This window comes from Falco cherrug, chromosome 2 (assembly GCF_023634085.1).
Source record: "Falco cherrug isolate bFalChe1 chromosome 2, bFalChe1.pri, whole genome shotgun sequence".
Taxonomy (NCBI): domain Eukaryota; kingdom Metazoa; phylum Chordata; class Aves; order Falconiformes; family Falconidae; genus Falco; species Falco cherrug.
Genome location: NC_073698.1, coordinates 70,761,989 through 70,779,673, shown reverse-complemented (window position 1 = coordinate 70,779,673; position 17,685 = coordinate 70,761,989). Strand labels below are relative to the sequence as shown.

The window sequence follows — 17,685 nt, the reverse complement described above, 5'->3', positions numbered from 1 at the left end:
GGAGAGGCAATACCTTCTGGGAAAAAGGGCAGGACCAAAAGCTGAATATAATGACTGGGTCAGAGCAAAAGGTTAATCAAGCCTGGAGGATCTGAGAGTAGGCAGCACTAGGGACAAAGAAAAACAGTATAAAGAGCAGTACTGGTATTTCGTGAGGCATCTCCAGGTTTGCACTCCCTGATTCAGTTGACAAGCACCCTGGGACCTTTCTGAGCTGGACATCGCACCAGACCTCTGTACCTAACGGCGGGTGCTAACAGGACATACTGTGTTACCACAGTTCATCGTTGGCCCTTGCAGCACTCTTACCCTGTAGCCCTTTAATACCACGTTGCCATCACTAGTGACTGGCCATAAAGCCTTGCAGGGCAGCTTGCAAACCCTGAGAACTTGGGCTTTTCAGGCTTGCTCTGTCTGAACTTTTCTTGACCTGCTTGGAACTTTGTTTTAGCCTGCAATTAAAGTTGGTTTAGTTGTAACAACGATTTTTCCAACCACCCAGATGTCTAGGGCTAATTTGTTTTTACTTCTGTTTATCTTTGCATGGTAACATCATCATTTTACAGCTCTTAACAAAATTATGTAGGGTAGAAAAATACAGGACTAGTATGGTAGCAGAGGCCTTGAGAAGTGGAGACACACGATGGACAGGAGTAAAAGCATGGGATAAAAGGAGATAGAGTTGACACTTGAAGACACTGTAGCTAGACAGCTCACCCATGGTCACTTCAAGGACTGCGTATCTGAGGCTGGACAAAACTGGTTTTAGGGATAAAAAACAGAAAAAAGGAATAGCTATCTAACATGTACATAAGGTACCACATGTAGTAAATTCGGATGTAACATGGAGCTGCAGACCAATGAAGAAAGAGCAAGTTTAGAAGCTTGTTAGCAAACATAAAAATAACCCCAAGTGGATCCTAGAGTGAAGCAGCAGCAACTATCAACATGAACACCATACTCCTCCTGTCAGCATCTGAAGTCCTTTAGGTGCTGACAACTGCCTAAACACCCCCACATCCCCACCACAAGAATGAAACCACTTTAGGACCCAGAGGAGCAGAAGGATGAGCATTATAGCAGGATAAAGACATAGACACTCCATGTGTTCAATGATTTTAACTGTGTTGTTATTTGTTGAGACTTTCCCCTATACAGAAGCATCCTTTCTTTTCCTGTAATTACTAGATCTGCACAAGTAATGATTCCTGGATTAGACTGTAAAGACTTTAATTATAATAACAACAGCTTCTTGCCTTTAGATATAAGGTGTGTTTCATCTTTGCATATAAAAAAGGTTTTGAGTATAAGGGCACAGACATGGAATTTAGTGCCATTCTTCACCATTTACTGGAACCAGCAGATCCTGTTGTCATGCAGTGTTTTAGGACAGAAATTTTTAAACAGTTGGGAGCACTAATTTTGCTGTTTCCAGCTTTTTCAGGCCATGCAGACCTCATCTCTAACTTAATTTAGAGAGTTTTTATAGACTAAAGATGCAAGAATGAGAGCTAGACATAACATTGCTAGGCCAGTTTGTGATCACGGGGGTAACATCTATGGTCCAAGCACAATCTATTTGCTTCCACTGAAAACATAAAATGATCACCTGCCCACAGTGATACCACTGTAAATCACAGACATCAGTGTAATCCATCTTTGTCAAATAATTATTTTAAAACAGTAAATATCATAAACCTAAACTTTTTACCTGTTTGAAGTGAAACAAGCTAGAACTATGACAAAATTAAATGGGATATTATTAAACTCTTATATCAACATCTTTTAAACTTTTCTGATTTGAAAACTCCCTGAAAATTTTCCAGTGAAGAACCATTTGGTACAAGTTAATTTAAAGCTACTGATCGTAGGCTTGCTTTGCTCAGTCACTTCCCACCAACTTATTTGCATAGTTCACGGACAATTTAAAACCACCAACTTAAACATTATACGAACCAAACAGCTATGATTGTCAAGACTAATTTCATTTTTCATTTTACATTGTTTCCATCTGCTCAGAACTACACAAATTATTCACCTAACATTCTCAACTTTTCCATGTTTGGTCTCAATTTAGAAGTAAATTTGTATTTGGAAAGTGTGAGCAAAAGCCCTTCTGGGCATTTTCCAGTTCTGAAAAGGGAAAGTCTATTAATAACTCCTTTATCCAATTAAAAACAACAACAAAAAAAAGTAATCTTTTTCAACAAAGAAAATAAAAACAAACTGAAACTGAAAGCCACAGGGCAAATACTTCTTTATGAGGTATACACTTACGAGAAAACCCAAACAAGCAACCTGCTCATCCAAATAAAAGTAAGTTAAAGAAAAATCAGTCTCTGGCATTACCTAGGGGAATGAAACCAGGGCCCACTGGCTGAAATGCAGGAGACTAGCACTTGATCCAAACCCTTCAGACCTTTCAATACTGAAGGAGCAACAGCATCAAATCCCTGTGAAAATTCAGGCTAATAGAGGATGATGCAGGAACAGTGGTACCAGTGTGCGCTCAACAAGCACTTTGTTAACTCTTCCATTCTGAATAGCTCTGTGGCTAAGTATCTGAGGGATGGCTCTGTGGTAATACGGACTCAGATTTTAAAGAGAACTCCATGTGCAATGAACTACCAAATCACATCTTGATCTTGGCTACGAAATTATCTAAGTGCTAGACAACCTCAGGTACACAGCCACAGTTCACCATAAAGAATGTGAAAGCCACAAAAATACTGTTCTCTACAATTCTGTTGTACTACCAGTTTTTATATGACCTAAGGCCCACAAGTAGCTTAGCTAATTCAAATGATTGGTACTGTAACTCCCATCTTGCAAATGGATGAGTGTTTTCAGAGATCCAGAGGGTGTGAGAAGTATAGTTTGGAGATTACACCAGGCTGGGCAGGAGTGTTGATCTGCTGGAGGGCAGGCAGGCTCTGCAGAGGGATCTGGACAGGCTGGATCGATGGGTCAAGGCCAACTGTGTGAGGTTCAACATGGCCAAGTGCCGGGTCCTGCCCTTGGGTCACAGCAGCCCCACGCAGCGCTACAGGCTTGGGGAAGGGGGGCTGGGAAGTGCCTGGTGGGAAAGGGCCTGGGGGTGCTGGTCAGCAGCCGGCTGGACATGAGCCAGCAGTGTGCCCAGGTGGCCAACAAGGCCAACAGCGTCCTGGCATCTATCTGAAACGGTGTGGCCAGCAGGGCTAGGGCTACCCCCCTGTACTGGGCACTGCTGAGGCCACGTCTCAAACACTGGGTTCAGGTTTGGGCCCCTCACTGCAAGGGGGACGTGGAGGTGCTGGAGCGTGTCCAGAGAAGGGCAGCGGAGCTGGTGAAGGGTCTGGAGCACATGTCCTGCAAGGAGCAGCTGAGGGAACTGGGGGTGTTTAGCCTGGAGCAAAGGAGGCTCAGGGGGACCTTATCGCTCCCTACAGCTGCCTGAGAGGAGGCTGTGGGCAGGTGGGGGTCGGTCTCTTCTCCCAGGTAACAAGTGACAGGACAAGAGGAAACAGCCTCAAGTTGTGCCAGGGGAGGCTTAGATCGGATATTAGGAAAAACTTCTTCACTGAAAGGGTGGTCAAGCACTGGAACAGGCTGCCCAGGGAGGTGGTGGAATCACCCTCATTGGAGATGTTTAAAAACCCCATAGATGTGGTGCTTAGGGACACAGTTTAGCGGCAGATGCGGCAGTGTTAGCTTCACGGTTGGACTTGATGCTCTTAAAAGACCTTTTCCAACCTAAATGATTCTATGATTCGATAGAAGTTTGACTCTACAGTAAGGTAGAACATGCAAAAGTTAATATATTTAATAACATTTTCATTTTTTTAAATGTGACAGCTACACAAATGGACAGTTTTGCCTGCAGTTAAACTGGCATAAAAGCAAATGTCATGAAATTGCAGCTATATCTGCCTTTTTAAACTGTAGATAAAATACATTGCCTGGGAGAATACAACAGTGGCATCCAACTAACTAGTGTTAAAATGTATTCTATTTTCCGTCCCAGTGAAAATCCCCAGGTCAGTCCTGCATAAGTGAGAACAGAGTGTGCAAACACTTGTCCAAATGGATTTTCCTAATGTGATCTGTCATATTGTAAAAGGACTCTTTAATCTGACAAGATTACAAATCAGACTGCAGGAATCAAGTGAAAAATATACCTCGAATTTCCCCTCAGTTCTGGGAAAGCCATGACCATGTGGTAATTGCTATGTCTATTTTTCAGGCACCTTTACAACCACAATCTTTTCAGCTGTCATGTTCAGATTTTCCTGTTTGCTAATATGGAAACTGACCTCAGGACAGAAGATATCTTACTCCTTTTGTGCTATATGAATTCAAAGCCAAAACATTAAGATACAATATGCCAGTGCCTTCTCTGTAGTGATGAATGCAGCTGGACGTAGAAGGGATCTTTCCTATTCTGTGAGGCTCCTATTGAGTGTATTGATTTTGTCTAATCTAATGAAAGATGTTTTGTAACAGATGCCAAGTACTTATTGGTACTTATTGGTGCTCCTGAGGAAGGGGAAAAAGGACAGTTTTTAAACAAGACCCAGAAAAGCAGTTCCAGATGACTGGAGTTGTGCTGGGAAAGTTACAAGCTGCTTGAGGACTTGAAGAAAAATCATGAGAAATTTGTTGTCTGTGCTTGCCTCTTCCCTTCACTGCATAGCAACATATCCAAGCTCTTAATTACAGACAATCTGCAGTACCACCAAGTCACTTGAGACCATACATTCCCAATGTTCTGGGAGTCTGTTTTCTCCATGGGGATCCACAACCACTGCTCCCTGAGTTACTTTTGCTCCTAGCAGTGCCTTCTTGAAAAATCAGTCCTCAGGAACACTTTCTTTTGATTTTATCTCCTTCCGTATCAAATACTATCCAAAAGCACTGCTCTCCCAACTATCCTTCTCAAAGAAATAAAAGACTCTGTGGCAGGGTCATCTGACTTTATAGCTATTGCTTGATCCATCAGAGCAAATGGGTTAACACATACAACTCATTGTTTGAGGATAAAATGCACGAACAGGCACCGTGCAAAACAAAGTTGATGTGTCATACTTATGAATCCAAAACAGAAAAGGCTTTTTCTTCCTGTTATAGTATATGGATGTCAAAGCTGATTCACAGAAATATCACAGAAATAAACCAGAAAAATAAAGTTTGTAATTCAGAAATGAAATGCTACCTTTCAAGCTATTACTTGTGCTACATATGTCTGAAATGTTTACAAAAGGCAATTTTTCAAAGTTTCTCTTCAAAGCTATTTAAGTATGCTGTTAAACAACTCACCCTTGAACTAGCAAAGAATTCATCTGTTTGAGAGTGCATCAGTTGACCTAGAATATTTTGTATTATCTCCTACTTTATTGTTCAAAAGATTTTAAATGTGCCTAAACTCTATTTTCTCTTTTTACCTAGTTCTTGTTTCTATACCTATGAACTATAAAGCAATAAAACAAAAGCAGGTAACAAAAGATAATATTTTGTTCACTAACAATGGAAACATCAAAATCACTTATACTGATATATAACTGTAATTCTATGCTAATCTTAAACCTTCATAGACGGCATGTGAAAATACAGCTCTTTTGCTAAAATATTTTAAAAAAAAATCACAAAAAAAAATCAGAACCAAACTAAACTATTTATATATATACATAACTAGAAAACAAGAAATTCCTCTCCCAGTAACAGTGGATAGAAGGACAACATTAAAAATTGGCTTTTGCTGCAGAACATGTTACTGAGCCAAATAGAATGAAGTCTGATTGTTTACCATCTTTTCTGTATTCCTATTAGCAACAGATTAGTACCATGATACTCCAGTAAGTAATTTGACAAGCTTTCAACTTGTTTTTTACCAGTCTTCTTTCCTAATGCTGTTACTTTATTTCTGTAAGGACAGTGTTATTCTTTTTCCTTTCTTAAAGGTTATTAATCTTCATAGTAGAATCATACAGTTCCTGTATTAACCTGGGCTCACACATTAAAAGAAACAGAATTCAGGGAATTCCAGTTATTAAGGAATAAAGGTATTGAGAAGTATTTCAGTTTTTCTGTGGCAGTTTACCTAGTGAAAGTTTCCCCTCTCTTTAGACTGAAGACAAGATCTTTACCCCACATCTTAGAGCACAATGAAGACCTTTAAAAAAGGAAAATCAACAAAAGGTAGTTCACATTGGCTCCTTTCCCTTCCAGCATCCACAAAAATCATAGCTGGTGCCTTAGTTCACACCGGTTTTGCCTCTAAAGTCAGGCCTTGTTCATCTAGTGCTAACAATCTTCACTGAAGATGAAGGTACCTGTCTGTATTAACAGGCATGTTTATTAAATGGAGCCTGGGTCAATTTACAGGATGGGATTAACAAACACAAAGAGCGCCAGCTGAAGGACAAGAAAAACACCTCAATGTGGAGATCTCCACGTTTCTGGAACGAAAATTCCAACTGAAGCAGTGGAAATCCAACTATCCAAGATGCTTCCAGAACACTATACCAAACCTGTAGGTTTATGCAGCTGGAGTTTCCTCCACACAACTGTTTTTCTCCACACCTCCACTTTGAATATTTGAGAATATTCGGCAGTTGCCTGGGACAGCTCCAAAAATCACCTTATCACAGATCACAGCAGATTTGCCTGAAGGGAAGTCACCAACATGAACGTGCACAACCTCAGTGAAAACGCCTCCTTTCAGAAAAAACAGATCAATGTTCAAATCTCCCACTAAAACCAGCTTGGTGTTAACAGCCGAGCAGCACTTTTTAATTCCTTTTCTATGTTTGCTCACATTAACATGGGCAAAAAGTCAACAATAAAGTACAATTTCAGACAGCTTATTTTTTAAATGCTTTCAAGGAGAGTGAGCTCTCACAAGGGCCTGAGCCACAACACATCTTTTAGACTCTCTCATCTTTGTGTTCTAGACATTTTGGGGGTTAAAGTCTAGCAGGAGCTGCACTAAGTTTTGGGGTTTTTTAATATGGAAATTACAGAACAATCTTGAACATAAATATTCCCAAACGGATATATTTTTGTTTCAAAAGCAAAATTAGCATAAACACATTTCAAGAAGAAATTAATATTATCCCTGTCACGCTTGCCTTACAAACTCCCAAAATACCTTGACGCATTTTATTTTTTGTTTTTATAGGCTACAAGATATCCAAACAGAAAACATATTATTAAAATTACCATGACAGAAAGATCCAAAGCAGCTGGAACCTCCCTTGTCCTGCATGCAGTTCAGCAGAGATACAGTCCACACAGACTCTATTTAATTGTACAAAAATATTTCATTTTTTATTAGTGTGTACAAATCTGCATGAACAATCCACGAGGTCAGTGTTTACCTTGACTAAACACCATGCTATGAAAAGGTCAAGAAAAGCGTAGAGTCTTTGGATGGGATTCATTTTGCTAAACTGTACTGAAGTTAAGCAAAACAGGCAACTAGTTAGAACCGAGTAGAGAGACTGGAACCTTCAAAAGGTAATTCTTTCTTTTAAACAGCTGTCTTAAGAGACTATGAAACAGGACTAGATTTGCATTCCAGCATCTCATGTTTAATGATGATCTACAACAGTTCTTGGGCAGACCAGGGAAATATTCTAAACCTGACAATACTCTTGTTTGCCATAGAATCATTTAGGTTGGAAAAGACCTTTAAGATCATAGAGTCCAAACTGATCGTGTCAGAGATGCATACCATGTTTCATTTGCACTTATTTAATCCACTCCCTTCCTCCCCTCATCCCTCCCTCCCTCCCCCAACAGAGGAACTGTCATGGGAAAGAAAGGTTAGCTAGAAATTCCTCTATTTCTTTTTCTTCCTCAACAGGAGTGTGAGATGCCTTTTTCCTGAAACTTAGGAGGTACAAGTCCCTCAGACCTGATTCTTTTTTCTCCTCCAGAAATCACTTCAAGTGATGTTCTCCCAGTTTTTCTGGGCATCTCTGTAAGTGACAGCCATGCAGGCCTGAGATGCTCCAAGTGTTGTCTCTCAGGAAGAGGCGTAGACAGATTTTAAAATTAAAACTCCAGTTTACTAACCAGGAAAACGTGACTTGGAGCTAAATAAAACCTACAATACAGAAAAAAAAGTTAAAACCTAAACTGGGACAGAATCTCAATCTAAAGGAATAGATAATGACTCTTATAAACAATAAACCTGATAAAGCACTCACTCACACATTTTCACTCTTAGCTTCTCAGTTCTCCCTTCTTGCCATCCATTCTCTGGGACTGTCATTCAAAGCACTGTGTTTCCAACAGAACATCCCCCTTCCAAACTATTGACAATGCAGTCCATAAACAGTGTTTTTTCTTTACTGTGGCGATTTTCCAAGTAAGAACTGTGAGATCATCCCACAATTGTTTTTACCACAGAACAATAACAACTTAGTACCGCTATGAAATAATTAATTAGGAAAAAGGGGGGTGGGGGGAGGCGGGGGAAGAGAAGTCGTACTATTCTCTTTTGATACTCTTCTAAGCACTTAAAAACCTCAGAAACACAGGCTAAGTACTTACTAACAAACAAATAACTATAGAACTAAACATAGCGTTGCCAGAAGTACGTTAAAAAAGTTTCTTGCTGTGGCATTTTCCTCCTGTTATTTTATGGATAATTCTGTTAAAGAACAACCTGATCAATGTCTTAATAGCTGATAAAGCCACTTAGAGCAACTAAGGATTTGCGACACAGGAAGAAAGCACATTACTTACCCTTGCTCAGAGAACTCAGCTCCTTTTTGAACCTGGTGTTGGACAAACCAGCATCTAGGCTGATTTGAAGAATCAGTCAGCAATATGCAGGTGAGCAGAGGTTATCTTTATTCGGCAGCGCTGGGTGCATGGGGGATCGCTCCACCAAAGTCAGGCACCCCGAGGGGACTTTTCAGCCCCCCCCTTTATACAAGCTACTTATATCTATTCATTAGTTTTCCAAGAAATCATTTACATATTAATTACAATTCTGAGAATTCATTCACATATCTCATTCCTGCGCAATGTCCTTGAAGAGTTGTCGCTGTGCAGACTCTATTCCTTACCGGCCACGTTTAAATTCTTTGTCTTCGCCACGTTGCATGTACAACAGGAATCTAAGACAAAATGTCCCTTTTAAAGATAACCAACCCAAGGACTTAGCAGTCTGTACATCCGTCATGGAGCAATAAAGGTCCTTGGACATTTCCCGACTTCTAACTAAACACAGGTGCGTCATCCTTTAGACAAGTGGTACAGCATTCACTATTCAAGGCAAAGGGCAGTTCTTCACTACAGCTACAAGTGTAAGCATTTGTCAAACTAAGGAGATATCTGGGGCAAGGGCTGTCACTGACTGTAAGTACTGCACCCGTCATTTGTCACTACAGGCTCATCAGGGATCTTCAACCACAATTTTCAGTTCAGAGTAAGCTTTTCTCGCAGTGGTCAAGAGTTTGCTGTCCAGCAGTCTTCTTTCTAAACGTTATCTTTGTCATACACTAAACACGCCTATGTCCAAACCTACAAATTCCATTGATGTCTGATTTACCACACAGCTTTTCCAGTACAGTGCAGGGAAATTGCAGGGCAATACAGTAGACAGCAAGTATCACACTGTATAGCAGTGATCAAAAAGCACAAGCTGCTGAACAGCCTAAGCCCAAAGAATCCAAGCAATTGCCCTTCATAAATCTTCAAACTCCTCCTTAAATGTACATCAGGCATTCTCCTACTGGCTACTGCCATATATTATGGGATTATCACTATGCATTTCAATGTTGGCTATAAATATTTTATCCATATGCTACATACACACACAAACTACAGTCACTAAGATGTGCCTTATATAAAGTTCACATCACCTCTAAACCATGTCTGGACTCTTCTGTTTCTGCATCATAACCTTCCTACAACACCACTGTTACACACAGATTTTATTAGTCCTCTGATGGACTACAGACATCGGGCTTGTTAGCTCTCACCTAGGTGATGTCCACCACACTCCAAAGCTCCCCAAAGCTGCAGCAACTACACTTCCCATTTTGCTAGCCTTCCTGACATACCCAACACAGCTGTCTGACTCCTCTTCTAATATCATTCCTTTGATCACCCTTGCGGCTTTCCTCTGCATCTGTTACATACTGAGCTGAAGTTTCTTGGGTATGGCAAGAAGTGTTACACACTTATTCCAGGTCAGGTCCCAGCCCCGATGCATCCAGCTCAGGTGCCTTCCCTGGAAATACCTCTCCTGACACTTCCCTGGATCCCATCCATCATTTTCATAGTGGTCTCAAATTGACAGACTAGAGACAAACTTGAACCCACTCACCTTCACAGAGGCCTTTCTCCTTCAGAGTTTTCCCATTGCTGAACTCACTCTTCACGGGAAAAGCTGGGATATTACTTCCTAAGTTGAGACCACAGCACCATCCAACTTCAGGCATCCAGCACAGATGCCAGAGTCAGGTGCCTAGCTAGCTCTTAACAGTCAAGGCAGAAAGCAGGCGTTGGGTGCCTAATTAACAATCTGTCTCTTTCCACTGATTATGTAAGAGCTTACACTGCTAATTTCAACACCAAGGTTAAACTCAGTAAATGAATTCCTGCTAGTGTGTGGCCTGACACTTTACTGTGTTGAATTCAATCCCTTCAGTATTACCTACTTGTACAAATAATTGTAAAGTCATTCTTTCTAAAACTGTCTACTGGAAACTAATATCCTCCTCCCAACAGCAAGTTTCAACAGCCCACTTTCAACATGACAACACAATCAACTCAAAAAATACCCAACAAAAAGCCTCAAGAACACTAAACAAGTCAACTCCCAAAGAATAATTCATCGCATATATCTAGCTCCTGCTGCCTCCCCTTGTGCTAGTTCTTTGCGTGAGTTTACAGTTCTTACACTAACACAATCTTCCTTCACCTTGAGCAATGATTTTGATGCAGCACCGTGTTAAATGGTTCAGTAGAATCCACCGAGACCAGATCTAGCACATTTTTTCTTTTTCTAGAAAACCTACTTTCTTATTAAAAAAAGATACTAGGTCAGTCTCACATGACCTATCTTAGCAAAATAGATCATGTTTCATCCTCCTTCCACTCAATTACTGCATCTTTATTTATTCATTCCTTAAAAAAAATTTCTAAGCTTATTAAGGTCAAATTAATGAGCCTGAAGTTGCCTTTTCACATTTTCAGTTTCCTTAGAGATACATATAACACTCAATAGTATCAAGTAAAAAAAAATTCTCTAAAAAAAATCTTAGTAATGGATCTATATTTTAATTATACATAAAAAAGGTACCTTTAAGGAATTTCCAATCTGAGAATTCCCAATACAGAAAAACATAGAAAGTCACTCTGACAGCCAGAAAGTCCAATTGCTTTTCAAATACAAGAGATGCAGAAACTGGATGCTTCTTCTGAGACTACAAAAAGCTATGTGAAATGATGCGTAAAATATCCAAGAATTGCTGAAAGTTCCTGAGACCCCAAAATCACCAGACATACAGAAAGATATAGCTAGGGTGCTTGTTTAACTTGATATGAGAAATTCCAGTGCAAATCTGAGATGCTTCTGGGATCTCTGTTACACAAGTCTCTTGAAGAGCTGCACAGTACCTTATTCCCACCATTCAGTACAATTTCTTATATTCACAAACTATTGAATACATTCACATAGACTTCCCAGTTCGTTGGGTCACTTAAGCATGCTACATCTGGAAAAGTTTTTGTGCTGAAGCATGATTTTCTTGATAAAATTTCAAGGCTTTTTAAAAGAATAAATATGCTACCCAGTTCAAGAAACCTCTTTTATATGATCCAAGAACTTTTTCCTTTTTTTTCCTTTTCTCGTTGTTTTAGCACTTTTGTATCTCTATCAGCTTGCTATACACATGCAAAAACTTTGCAAAAAATACCTTAAAAGCACATGAAACACTCCCTTAGTCTGCAATTTTAAGGTCTTTTGTTTGACCCAAATCAGCATTCCTATGCCTTGAGCTGAAAGCAATCATCTTATTAAAAGGTGATATTTGTGTTATTGCCTCCTTCAGACAAATTGGGCCTGAATTTTAAGACACCTACCTATTAATTCATTCTTCAAACAGTGTAAGTGTGATTTCTGCATGCTGGTGCTTTAGAAGTCAGTTTGTACCTGTCTGTTCATGTCACACAGCGTTCAAAACAGCCAGTGAAGATTCCTTCTGAATATCATGGCTACAAACTTCTGCTGGGCCTCTGCCTAAATTCACACTTATGGGGCAGCACATATGTAACTATAAGCTTCAGTCCTACCGAAATGAGCAGAAAAGTTGGGATTTCTCCTGATGTAGACTTTAAGGCTGGCTGGACTTCCTGGGAGACCTCAGATCACTGACAACTGCTCCTGACTTCACCAAGGGCTGCAGGTGCGCAGTGTCCGCAAAGGACTTTTATTGAGATGTCTGAGTTTAGATTAAAGATACGTACTTGAAAATTTGACCCCAGGTATTTAATGCCCATCTGCCCAGCCCTCCCAGAAGTTATGAAAAATCATGCACTAAAGCTAAAAATAACTAGGAGCTTTTTTCTGCTATTTATTCTGCAGAGACTAGCATGGTAGCAATACCCTAGTCTGAGGCATACTGCCACTGCAGATTATTGTCTGTTACTACAGTGCTTCAAGCTATTGTATTCCACCTAGCCTTGGGGACAATACAGAGAGCTGTCAAGTGTTTGTACTGCACAGTCCAGACCTCCTGATGTATGGAGGTCTGGACTTAAGGACCTGCATGGTCACTTCCTATCTTACCTTCCTAGCTATATGGAAAAGAACACTAGAAGTAGGAAATGATCCATATACAAAGTTTCCAAGAATGAAAGTAGCACGGTAGGCAGCTGATTTTGAGGGTTCGTTTAGATGGTTCGGACTAAATGTTAATCCTCCCAGTGTGTTTTAGTGTAACAATTTTCCCTGAAATCTTCATAATGATTCTGTGTAGTTCACCTAATGCTGAGAATATTAACAAGTAGGTACTGGGAATTTTGTAATTTAAACGCTAACAGCTCTGTAATTAAAATGCAAACACAGGAGTAAAATTAAGATATTATGTAACTGAAGGTAAGCTTGGACAGGGTAACATTCCAAACACTTTAAATGCCTTGATGTCAGAGTGGCACTTAATTCCAGAAAACCCTTAATTTATTTTTGTGCTTGCACAAAGTAATAACCCACAGAACACTGTAGTCTCCAGACACTAAAAATGTCTTAAATTCTGCTGCAACCTTCTCCCTGACTCTGTGCCCTCCACAGCCGTTCTTATTAGCTATGTATCATCACATCCTCTTACCCTTCTTTCTGTCACTCTCCCTGTATTAAGGCTCTACTCAATCTCATTATGCCGTCATTGAAGATGTTATTCAAACTCAGTCCTTCATCGCTGTCTTCACTGCTAAAGTCATGGTTAACTCTGCAGACGAGTATCAGCAGAGTCAGAAAAACACTTAATGGAATATAGATCATTATCGGAAGGCCAAGTGCCTCACATTATGCAACAACTGCACATGTAGTTACTGCAATTACACACATCAATCTGGCATGGTGCATGCAACTGCTCTAGCGCTAACAAGAGGATGATGAACATGAGGATCACTGACCATTTAACACAGCCATGCCCTCACACATAGCCTGCTCTGTATTTTAACATACTTTGCAAACTGTCAAGTGGGGAAGGAACAAACTAGTGAATGCTGGGTTTTGTTAAAAAACAAACTGTAAAAGCAGATAGTAAACTTGCAGTAAAAGCTAACAACAACAATCATAAAGCAGCTTGCTGTACTAATAAGTCACTCATGCAGTTTGTCTTTTCATCATCTATACCAGTATGTGCTTTAGCAGGGCACATTTCCTAGAGATGTCACCCAGAGAACTCACTGACGGGAAAGCAGGGACTGCTACTTAAAACGGATGCCACTGAAAATAAACTCCGTTTTATACACACACATTAAAGAGCCTCAATCAAAAAAGCTATGTGGAGCTTTACATATGCAAAATTAAATTTTTACTCTTAATGAAGAAGCCACTAAATCCAAATCAGTTGAAAGAAAACATGCACTATAATACCAAGCAAGCAGCCAAACAGAAGTGGGTGGCATTCTCTATTCTTTCTTTACCATTATCTCTCCAGACCAAATCTAAGAAAAAGCTTCAGGTGAGCAGTGGGATCTGTCTATATGGAGTTGACAGCACAGCCAGGGCCACATTTGAGAAACACTTAATTAGGATGATATGCTGTCCCTGTAGGGGAGCCCCAAATGCTGGTTTTTTCCTCTATTGTTATGGATTTCTTTGAAAGTGTGGAGACAGACCCAACAGGGAAGAAGACGTAGCTGTCTTGGTGAGGAATGACAATTCTTTTTTAATTTCTTCAGCCAGAAGCAGCACTGAACTGGATGGAGATTCAGGATTGCCCCAGGCGTATCTTTTTCCAATACAGACAATGATTAATAGAAGAAAGAAAGATGATATGAATGACTAGTATTACCGCAATTCCTTTTAAGTCACAGTAAAGCTAGTTACAGGGTCTGGCAACACTAATTTGCTGCTGGCAACTTCAACTCAGCCTTCTTGGGATCAAGAAAGATCTGTAAGCGCATGCCTGATTCCCAAGTTATTCTTCACTGAACAGTTCAAGGTAGTGAAAGGCAAAAATTACACATAAGCCCCTGGAGCATCCTGTTGTGCACTGTACTCCATTCTGTCCCAGTTAAATAACTCAGTCCATGGTACTGACCGCTCGCTTTAATTACAGATGTAGGCACAATCACGGCAGTACACCTATCTAGACTTTTCAGTAATTGATCCTCAGTCTGCATTAAGACACGTATCTGATACAAGAAAAGCAATAGCACAAGAGAAAGTGTATTTGCTGACTCTGCTTGATCTTACAAATGAGCTTATTCTCCCTTAGTAGGGCTTGGGGAAAAATACCTGAGAAGTCACTACTGTTCACCACTGACTACTCCACCATTCATTCTTTGCTGAACCCTGTAAAAGGGCAGAGGGCACCACATCAGAGGTGAGGAGACTGAGGGTTCCTCCTCAATTTCTGCACACGATTACCCATGTGACCAAGAGCATCACATGTGACCACGAGCATCACGGTTCACCTCCCACTGCCTCCTGTTCCCAGACCAGCAAAACTTCCTGCCTCTGTCTCACTTGGCTGGTGTCTGCTTCATAGTGCCTTGCCGTAAAGGCCATATCCCACACATCACTAGCATGCGTGCCACAACTTCTCTTATTTTCTGAAATCGCAGAAGCCAGGTGCAGCTCGTCAGCCTGACATAAAGCCCACCAACAGCTGCTCTGCCCCACAGGAAGCAAGGCGAGTCCTGTGACTGAACTTTGCTTGGAAACAAGCAGGCAAGAGTCATCTCAGAAGGGTCTTCTGCTAACAGCAACCCCACCAGGACTCACATTCACCTCTCAGGGCCTAAGCAAGGTAACCATCATCCTCTGCCCCTGCCACATCACAGGACATAAAAGTAGCTTGTTCACTGTGGAGAAGTAAATACTTGGCAAATGTTTGTGAAGTGCCTAGCAGGTTTTAGTCCCCATCCTGAAGGATAGTCCTCTACGCTACAGCAATATTCAATGACAGCAAAGGCAGATCTGCCTTCTTCCATCTCTGTTGACCCAAGAAGTTCAAGGAGGAAAAATAAAGAACTACCATTTTGTTCTTACAGCGGAAACAGGTGACAAATACTGGCCTTTTAGCACAGGCTATACTTCAAATCTCACAAATTTCCAGAAACACGTCCACATCACTTGTTCAAAGATGAGCAAATCATACTGTCACTAGCTAATGATCTACCTGAGCTTCTGTGGACAGCGCACACAACGATAACAGAAAACCTCTGATCAATACAATGTATTACACAGTACAAAACATAGGGTAAGCATGCCGCTGATACCAGAATGCAGGATCTCATCAGTACTTCATTATTTCTGAGGCTGAAGTTCCTTTTGCTTTGTCTGCCTCTAACATTTCATCTTTGAACCTTTGCATTCAGTGTCTGCAGATCATCACACATTATAGCAACAATCACTCAAGTTATATTACCTTACTCCATCTTCCACAGCTGAAATTCGGCATGCGCATCCAGTTCTTCTTTAATAAAGTCTGAAAGACACAAAAAGGACAAACCATTTCTGACTAAATGGATCTACATAAACAGGCTAGTAGTATAAGAAATTTTTTTTTGGCAAAAAGTAATAAATACAGGAATAATTTAAAAAAAATCACTAAAAACTTGTAAAAAATGCAGTGTTATTAACGTTTTGTAATATAGCTCCTTTACCATTTGAAACAGAATATGGACTGTGGATCAGTTCTGAGCAAACAGAACGTAAGAATAAAGCTGAAAGAAATTTTAGAATCAGGTACCATTACTGTAACATTTTACACTTAGGGACTGTGATGTATATCTCCCACTATATTAATGAAAATACAATGCATTTAACTAAAATGACTTTTCTATTAAGTCTGTAAAAGACTCAATGCAGTTATGATATAAGAAGCTCAATAAAGTAGCTACTTCATGTCACCAGCAACAACTGAGCTCTCCCAGCGCAGCTTCTCAACTCAGCTACCTTGTCCCATCTGCTCATTGCAGCCACAGTCAGTGCTGGGGTCACCACACGGCACTGCAATTCCTTCCCCATCCACGAAAAAGAAATACTGGCAACTGAACCCAACCTCCCAAGCGATTTTTACTTCCTGCAGGCCCAGACTGAATTCAGATGCCACTGGCAAGGATTCAAGAGTCTCATTTCTTGCTGCCAACACCCACAGCTTGTGTCACCACTGTGACAAGGAACATACTGTCCTTGGCCACACCAACATCACTCACCACACCTAAGCAACAGGCATCTTAATGGGGTGTCTTCCCTTCGAGAAGTAAAATAAGACATTTTCTAGCACATTTTATCCCATATATCAATCAGTCCAGAACCCTTACCCAAGTTCATTGTCAAACAGATAGACAATCCACACAGCAGGAAAGTAAGGCAGCTAGACACGAAGCTTAACTTTAACTTGAGAAAGCCACAGCCTTCCTAGGCTCCCTCTGTAGCCAGCCGAATCCAACATCTACACCACTTAATCCACCAGCTACCGGGGTCAGCCTCTGAGAGGGGCCCTGTGGTGCAGGGGAGGCTCCCTGTCACACTGCACACCGCTGCTTCTGTTTTGCCTAACACAGCTGCCACAGAGTTTAACATCTGGCCCATGGTCTCTTCTCAGCTCCCATGATGATCTTAAGACACAATCATTATTTTGTGAGGGCACTGTTCTGAATTTTGAGGTTTATGGTTTCCGAAATGATGCAACAGCTGTGTTGTAACTCAACAGCACAGTGCTTTATAGCAGTAAACTAGGAAGAGGTGCCTTGCACCCTGGCATGAAGGCAGCCGGGGTGCTGGGTAGTGCATAACCTGCCAGGATGGAGAGCAAAGTGAGGTGCAAACACAAATGTGGCACAGCGCTGGCCATATGGGGGAGCAGCCCATGGGGTGAATTGTTTCTACCAACTCACTCCAGAAAGAAACCCGGAAGTAAAGTAACACACATATAAAAAAAGCAGTGGATCAGGATGAGAGAGCAAACTGGAGAGCAAAGCACAGATGAATCTGATGGGAAACGG

General features: G+C 40.8%; 1 protein-coding gene across 14 annotated transcripts in view; it reads right to left on the bottom strand.

Moving 5' to 3' along the window:
• INPP4A (inositol polyphosphate-4-phosphatase type I A) overlaps positions 1-17,685 on the bottom strand; it is a 131,096-nt gene that overhangs the window by 62,749 nt on the left and 50,662 nt on the right. For 8 of the 14 annotated variants that reach the window (XM_055703343.1, XM_055703339.1, XM_055703348.1 and 5 more), the window contains exon 2: positions 16,104-16,148. The gene's annotated coding sequence lies outside the window, so the exon portion shown is untranslated. Of the gene's footprint in view, positions 1-8,999; positions 9,111-16,103; positions 16,164-17,685 lie in introns of all 14 variants that reach the window. The other 6 variants (XM_055703341.1, XM_027813364.2, XM_055703340.1 and 3 more) reach the window with 2 other exon arrangements.